The sequence below is a fragment of the Macadamia integrifolia genome, chromosome 2 (genome assembly GCF_013358625.1).
Source record: "Macadamia integrifolia cultivar HAES 741 chromosome 2, SCU_Mint_v3, whole genome shotgun sequence".
Lineage (NCBI taxonomy): Eukaryota > Viridiplantae > Streptophyta > Magnoliopsida > Proteales > Proteaceae > Macadamia > Macadamia integrifolia.
The window spans coordinates 33,035,115-33,043,844 of record NC_056558.1 but is presented as its reverse complement, the minus strand read 5'-3'; the positions used below and the strand labels follow the sequence as shown (position 1 = coordinate 33,043,844).

General features: G+C 37.4%; 1 non-coding gene across 1 annotated transcript; it reads left to right on the top strand.

Moving 5' to 3' along the window:
* The first annotated feature begins 8,161 nt into the window (after window positions 1-8,161).
* Window positions 8,162-8,269, top strand: LOC122072470. Its single transcript, XR_006138484.1, has one exon. It is a non-coding gene; the product is annotated as a small nucleolar RNA R71 (small nucleolar RNA).
* The last annotated feature ends 461 nt before the right edge of the window (window positions 8,270-8,730 follow it).

The following is an 8,730-nucleotide window of genomic DNA, read 5'->3' as shown; positions in this document are numbered from 1 at the left end:
TCAGATGTTGACTTTACAGGCTGCCATATCGACAGAAAAAGTACCAATGGTACCTATCACTTTCTGGGATCTTGCCTTGTCTCTTGGTTTAGCAAGAAACAAAACTCCGTTGCTTTATCTACCACCGAAGCTGAATATGTTGCAGCTGGTAGATGTTGTGCCCAGATCCTTTGGATGAAGCAAACTCTCCAAGACCTTGGAGTGAGTTTTGAATCTTGCCCAATTATGTGTGACAACACCAGTGCCATAAACTTGATAAAAATCCCATTTTATACTCAAGGGCAAAGCACATTGATATTCGACATCACTTTCTGTAAGACACCATTCACAATGGCAATGTTTCTCTAGAATACATTGAAACCAAGAAACAACTCGCAGATATATTCACTAAACCACTAGGTGAAGAGCGTTTTAGCTTCCTAAGGAAGGAGCTTGGAATTTGCAACCCATTTGGTTGAATGAATAAACATTCTTTCATGAATATTTATTCCAAAAGCTCAGACTTGAAAAACCTCTTCAACACTCATAATTTTCTAGGTTTTCAGGCATTTCTAGAATTTTTCGGTCGATCACCTACAATCTTTCGATCGACCTCCTCTGACCGAAAGGATTACTGATCGACCATCACCATCTATCGATCGACCGACACCGTCGAAAACTCGATTTTGAACTCTTTTAAAATCAATTTTTTGACCCATTTTGTCTCATTTTAAAAACCTCTTTTAGCCTAAAACCCTATTTTGACTATTCCTCTCCCAAAACCTAGCTTAGAAATCATTTCTAACCTAGATCTCTCAAGATCCTTTCTCTTCCTTCTCAAAAACCCTTGCCTCTCTTCTCTCTTACGCCCTTCATCATCATGGACTCTCACTGCACACACAGAGCCAAGAATACAGTCGCTCAGAAGGGAAAATGGAAGACCTCTGACAAAGATATCTGGTTCTCCTCCCCCATTGCTCAAGAATCATGGGATCTCTACATCTCTCGACACATAGAGTAAGGTAGAACCATCAATTCTGACTCTTTGTCCAGGTATGACATCAAAGACCTATTTGATGCTCTGGGATGGGGCATCATTCGTAAACTTGGGTTCAACTGTTATCCCCACCTTGTCAAAGTGTTCTTTTGCAAACTTACTTTCTCTGGTGTAGGTGACAACCTTCTAGTCCATTCCTATGTTAAGGGAGTTTCTATAGATATAGACATTCTGATATTAGGAGAAATCCTAGCCATTTCTGTGGCAGGGGAGCTCAAATACTACCAGCCCAAGACCTATGTAGAACACTTCATGGATGTTGACTGTGTGTACTCTAGCAGCATGAAGGAATATGCTAATACTCACAAGATTAAGGCTAAGGAACTCACCGATATAGGAAGGATTGTAAATCTCACCATCTCCTATAACATCCTACCAAAGAGTGGTCATAGAGATGAAGTCTCCCCATTCCATGCTTATCTCACCTACTGTGTTTGCAAGATTGTGAGCATCAATCTTCCCTACATTCTGCTCAAAACCATGATTATCCATGGTGATAGACTTCAAAAGGGAAATCTTCCCAATGGGAGAATTATTTGCCAAATCATAGACCACTTTCATGTGGATTTTTCTGGTGAATAATTTGAACCTTTTCCTCAAGAGATCAATCTTTCCACTATTCTCAAGATGCACCTCTTTCCCAAGACGACCACTGGCTCCAAAAAGAATGATGCTGAACCCAGCCAACCACAGCAACAAGGAAGTGATAATAAGTCAGCTTATGCGACCGTTGTCGATCTTTAGAAGGTTGGAAACATCATCCTTGCCCAATTGGTAAAGATGGAAAGAAATCAGAATGCGATTCTCAAGCTCCTACGCGAAGACGAGGAAGATGAAGATTACGGGGAAGAAGAAGAAGAAGAGGAGGACGCAGAGGATGAGGATGCAGAGGATTAGGAGTCCTTACTCCTTTTATATGATGTTACTTTATAGTTAAACTCTTATTCTGTTTTATCTTGTGGAACTTAGTCTTTCCTGTTACTTTTTAAAATACTCTAAGATACAATGTTTAATTTTTTTTTTGCACATGCTCAGGGGGTGCACTTAATATCTTATGAAGCCTTGATTCCGTTTTTGTTGTTGACAAAAGGAGGAGAAACATCTATCTTTACAGTATCTTTTTTTGTTTATTCTAGAAATGACAAGTATCAATCTTTATTTTTTTTCTAGCACTGAATTAAAATATCCTATTGAACTTTACACTGTGTTACTATCATTTATTGTATTTGGTTATATTGCCTGTGTTTGTTTGTCATCACCAAAAAGGGGAAGATTGTTAGGAAACATGTCCACACTCCTTACTATATTTTGGTGTTAACAAACAAACATAGGTCTTTAACTTGGTTTGATAAAATGTGATTAGCTTGAAGAAAGAGTAATTAGTTTGAAGAAACACTTAGAAGGGTCGAATCAAGACATCAAGGTTTGAATTCATATAAACATGGCCTTAAAGCTTAAAGACATTCAAGATCCAAGATGATAAAGACATTCAAGACCGAAGATGAAGACATCAAGACTCAAGATGATGAAGACATCAAGACCCAAGATGACGACCATAGGATAGAGAATATTTTTTATAATATATACACACATTACATATGCATGCACCTCATGCATCATAGTACAATGACCTTAGGTGGTGGAGTACTCTAGTAAATCTCTGTGAAAACTGATTGACCTGACTCAAGGGCATTTTGAGTAACCTTAAAGTTAATATCAGGAACTAGACCTTCTATAAATGTTGCTGGAAATCAAGTTACGATTCCAACACAACTAGTTTTGGATTAATCTGGGGTGGGACCAAAAAGTTATGGTCAAAATATCGTCGATAGGTCAGTATGATAAAATTCTGACATAACAGAATTTGTCAAGCTAGCGGTCGATCGGATAGAAGTATCGATCGATCAGAATTGTCTGAGCCCATAGCCGATCGACTAGTAGAAAGCTTGGTCGATCGATGCCTCCCTAGAAAAGCTCCAACGACTAATTTTTTTACCTCAATGGCTCTTTTCGGTTGACTGGATACCAATGGCGATCGACCGGTGGTTCCAGAATACAACCATTAGAGCCTAATTTCTTGCCTAAAATGCTTCACTAAGCTCACCTATAAACACCCTACTTACTTTTAATTAAATAAGAATTAAGAAAGAGATTAAGAGCATTATGTGAGCATTCAAGAGTCATTAAGATTATTCTATCCTACTTGAGTTTTCGATTATTCTAATCCCAACAAAAGGCTCAAGTCTCAATCAAGTCTTCCACTCTCTTCTGTACAAGTCAAAGCCATAAGAGATGACTTTACAAAAGGTGCATCATTCATCTCTCATTCTTATCATTTGCACCACACTTGAGGTATTCCTCTTATTCCACTACTCCATACTTATTTATGTTTTTACAATTCTAGACTGTACTTAGGATTGTAAGGATTCTCTTATCCTAAAAGAAGAAGGTGTTTTTCTACCTCCAAAAGAGATTGAAACGGTGTCTCTCTGCCTATAAAGGGGATTTGTAAGGATACTCTTATCTGTGAAAAATATTATAAAGATTTTTCTTCCCTACCTACCGTACTGAAAGGGAGATCTAGTAGAATACCTTACAAGAGGATTCTTGTAGGGAGTGGACTAGACTCGGATTGAATCAAACCATTATAAATCTTGTGTTGTGTGATTGTGTCTATTTTACTTATTTCGCATCGTTTTAAATTTACAATCACACTTAGGACCTATACATCGAAAAGAATTAAAATTTTCACTAGTATAACCTATTCACCCCCCTTTAGGTTATTTCAATCCTTACGGTTTGGATTAATAGTTTTCGCCAAGATTTGTTAGATCTGCCTATTAGACACCTCCACTTGGCCACTAGTTTGAGGGTGATAAGGGGTAGATAACTTATGGGAGATCCTATACTTTTTCATTAAGGTCTCAAAAGGCTTATTACAAAAATGAGTACCTCTATCACTAATTATTGCACGTGGTGCACCAAAGCGGGAAAAAAAATTCTCTTTGAGAAACTGGACCACCACATTATGGTAATTAGATTTACAAAGTATGGCCTCTATCCATTTAGAAACATAATCAATGGTCAAAAGTATGTACAAATTTCCAAAGGAATTAGGAAATGGTCCTATGAAATCGATGCCCCATACATCAAAGATCTCAACTACCAAAATAAGGTTGAGGGGCATCATGTTCCTCTTATTGATACGACCAAAAGACTGGCAGGCTGGACAAGCCTTGTAAAAATCAAAAGCATCTTTAAAAAGAGTGGGCCAATAAAATCCGCATTGGAAAACCTTTGCAGTAGTCTTCTTAGGTCCAAAGTGTCCGCCACATATATGATCATGGTAAAAAGAGAAAGTGGAATGCTGCTCATAATCAGGAACACATTATCGGATAATATGATCCGAATATATCTTAAACAAATAAGGATCATCCCAAAAAAAATACTTAACTTAGGAATGAAACCTATACTTATCTTAGGTGGACCAGTGATCCGGAGTTACACTTGAAACTAAGAAGTTGACAATGTCAGCAAACCATGGTTCACTGGACACTGTAAATAACTATTCATCTGAAAAGTTCTCGTTGACTAGAGAATCAACAGTCAAGGAATTGGGAAGCCGGGATAAATGGTCTGTAACTAGGCTTTCAACTCCTTTCTTATCCCTAATTTCTAAATTAAATTCTTGTAAAAGTAAAACCCACCTAATGAGACGGGCTTTGGCATCCTTCTTCTGAACTAGTTATCTAAGAGCAGAATGATCAGTATACACCATCATATATAAACCAACTAAGACTGAAACTTTTCTAATGCAAACACAACAGCTAGATTTTTTTTTTCAATGGTTGTATAATTGAGTTGTGATTCATTTAAGGTCCTATTAGCATAGTAAATGACAGTGGACAACTTATTAATCCTTTGACCCAAAATCGCTCCTATGAAAAAATTCGAAGCATCACACATCAGTTCAAAAGGTTCAATCCAAACAGGTGGTTAAACAATGGATGCATTGGTCGACTCCTTCTTAAGTTGCTTGAAGGATCCTAGGCACTCTTTAGAAAATTCAAGTTTGATCTTTGGCAAGTAATGAAGTGAGAGGTCGGGCTAACTGACTAAAGTTCTTAATAAACCTTCTATAGAAGCCCGCATGCCCTAGAAAAGATTGGACATCCTTAACAGATTGAGGAGGTGGTAAATTATCAATTAAATCCACTTTGGCTCTATCTACTTTAATTTTCTCCTTGGATATTACATGGCCTAAAACAATACCAGATTTAACCATAAAATGACATTTCTCCCAATTCAAAACCAAATTCTTAAATATGCACCTTTTCAAAACTAAAGAAAGATGATGAAGACATTCAGAATAGAAATTCCCATGAATTGAAAACTCATCTATAAATATTTCTAAGAATTTTTTGACCATGTTAGAAAAGATGCCCATCATGCATCGTTGGAACGTAGCAGGGGCATTGTAAAGCCCAAAGGGCATACGCTTGTAAGCAAATATTTCATATGGACAAGTAAAAGTGGTCTTATATTGGTCTTCTAAAGCAATTGGGATCTGGTTATAGCTGGAATATCCATCAAGAAAATAATAGTATTCATGTCCAACTAACCTCTCTAACATCTGGTCACTGAATGACAATGGAAAGTGGTCCTTCCAAGTTATCACATTAAGTTTCCTGTAGTCTATGCACACTCTCCACCCTGATTTGACGTGGGTTGGAATTAGTTAATTATTGGCATCAGGAACTACAGTCACCCCAGACTTCTTAGGTACTAAATGAACTGGGCTTACCTATTGGCTATCAGAAATACGATAAACTATTCTATGATTCAAGCACTTTAGGATCTCTTTCTTAATGGCTTCCATCATCACTGGGTTAGTTCTTCTTTGGGGTTCCATGAATGGTTTGGAATCCTCCATAAGATGTATATGATGTTGCACAATAGAAGGGCTTATACCCTTGATATCAGCCATGGTCCAACCTAGGGATTTCTTATTATCTTTTAACACTTTAAGTAACTCCTCTTCCTGGCTAGAAGTCAAATTTGAAGAAATTATTATAGGAAGAGTTTGGTTAGGCCCTAGAAAAGCATACCTCAAATTAAATGATAACTCCTTAAGATCTACCTTAAGGGGCTCAACTATGGTAGGTTTGGGAATGGAATTGGAAAGGGGTCCTAAGGGCTTCACAGGTGTGTGAAGACTTAAGACTTTAGAAAAGAAATTTTCACTATTATCATCCAACTCATCCATACACTCTTGGAATTCTGAATCAAAACCAATATCAAATTTGATAATTAAATCATTAGAAAAATTCAAAAAATCCTCAAGCATATTAATCTCTTCTTCCATATGTGGTTGCTTGCCTATCCTAAACATGTTAAACTTAACACTTTGGTTGCCAAAAGATAACCTTAGGAAACCATTATGGTAATTGATTAATATATTACTGGTAACCAAGAATGGTATTCCTAGAATTATTTGTATCTCATCCTTGGTTGAGAAGGGCTTGGTATCTAACACAATGAAATCAACAGGAAAATTAAATTCTCCCACCTTTAGTAAGACATCCTCAACCATCCATTTAGGAATCTTAATAGACCTATCTGCCAACTGAAGAGTAGTTCCAGTGGCTTTCAATTCTCCCAATCCAAGTTGCTTGTACACATGGTAAGGTAAAAGATTTACACTTGTACCAAGGTCAAGTAAGGCATGCTCAATGTAGGTGTTGCCTATGACACAAGCTATGGTAGGGCTCCCTGGATCCTTATACTTGGCTGTTATGGGCTAAGTAATTATGGAAGTAATGTTACTTACCAAGAACACCTTTTTGGGCACACTAGTGATACGTTTGTGAGTACACAAATCTTTTAGTACCTTTGCATAGGCGGGGATCTGGGATACGACATCCAAAAGAGGGATGTTCACTTCTACCTTTCTGAAAACTTCTAATATTTTATCCATGGAAGCAATCTTCTTTTTGTTTACCAAGCAATTAGAAAATGGGATAGGAGGAACATAAGGACTGTTAGGGATTTATCCTTTTTCAGAATAATCATTTTTGGTTTTCTCAACCAAATTATCTTTAATTTCAGAAGAATCTTTAGGTTCATCAGATGAAACTGGAACAAGAGGCACACTTGTGTCCTCAACTGAAGGAGAGTTAACATAAGTAAAAGATGGGGAAGAGTTAGGAACACTTTGTTGGTACTCTCTACCACTCTTAAGGGCCTAAATAACATTACATTGGTTGGAGGGCCCTTGTTGGGTCTGACCATGTACTACATTCAGTGGTGCATTAGTTGGTGCTTGTGAGCTAACAGGCTGATGATGCCTAACGTTAGGTTCTGGTTGACTGGGAAAAGTTTCCTTCTCCCTCTCATGCATGATTGAGACAACTTAGGTGAGTTCTCTCGTAAGATTTTGATGGTTTGTCATGAGGAGGGCCATATTTTTTTTCAAGTCACTTGTTTTACTTGCCTCTCTAGTATTGGTAAACCGAGGGGGTTGATGATAAGATGATAGGAGAGGGGCCCTAGGAAAACTAGCCTGAGGTCATACATTTGACTTAGGAAAAGTATTTTGGGAAAAAGATTATTATATAAAGAGAGGCCTTTGGGGTCTAGGTTGACCTTGATTATGAAAATTGGAAGGCCCTGCTTGGTTGCCCTAATTCTAGGAGAAATTTAGGTGATTTCTCCATCCTAGATTGTAGGTGTTACTATATGGATTATTCTGGTATAAGGCATTAACACTATCATTAGAAGTGCCCCCAGAGGTGTTGGGGCATTCTTCTATGACATGTCCAGGGGACTAGCACCAAGTACAAATCTTAACCAAATTGACTGCTGATGGCTCTCTAGGAACAATAGCCTCAATCATCTTGATTAGGCTATCCAAATGGGCTTCCTTGGCTACTATCCCATCCACAAAATATCTTTTTCCTCCTATGGTTCTTTCACTCTCTTGGGTTGATTCTCACTCACGAATTTTTTCAGCTAAGTCAAGTAAGAATTCTCATGCCTTTCCTTCATCTATAAAGGGATTCTATTATTTGTTTAGTTGGGTAATCAATACCCTCATAAATTATTTAATATAAATACCATAAATCTAGGCCATGGTGAGGGCATTCTGGAATAGATCCTTGAATCTCTCCATAAGTTTGGAAAAAATGACTCATTAGGCTTTTGGCTAAACTGAAGGATATCACTTCTAAGCTTATTGGTATTGTGAGTTGGAAAAAAATTCTTAAGGAAGACAACTGTGAACTATTCCCATGAGGTTATGGAATATGTGGGTAACCCATACAACCACTTCTTAGCTTAGTCTTTCAATACAAATGTGATGAACCTAAGCTTAACAACATCATTAGAAAACTATTGGATCTTAATTAGAACACATACTTCTTCAAATTCCCTTAAAAATAGGTATACAACCTCAGAGGTCAGCCTATGAAAGTGGGGTAATATAGTGATGTATTGAGATTTGAGTTCAAAATTATTACCCTGGGCTTGTGGTAGAACTATGCAGAAGGTTGGGCTGTTCTAGTAGAGTAGAACCTATCTTTTAGAGATTTAGGTGAAGAGTTTTTATGTTGGTCTCCCATATTGAAAGATTTTAAAGACATCAAAAGTATAAGGTCACTACTTATTAGATCTCTTCTTTTTAACCGATTCTTAGT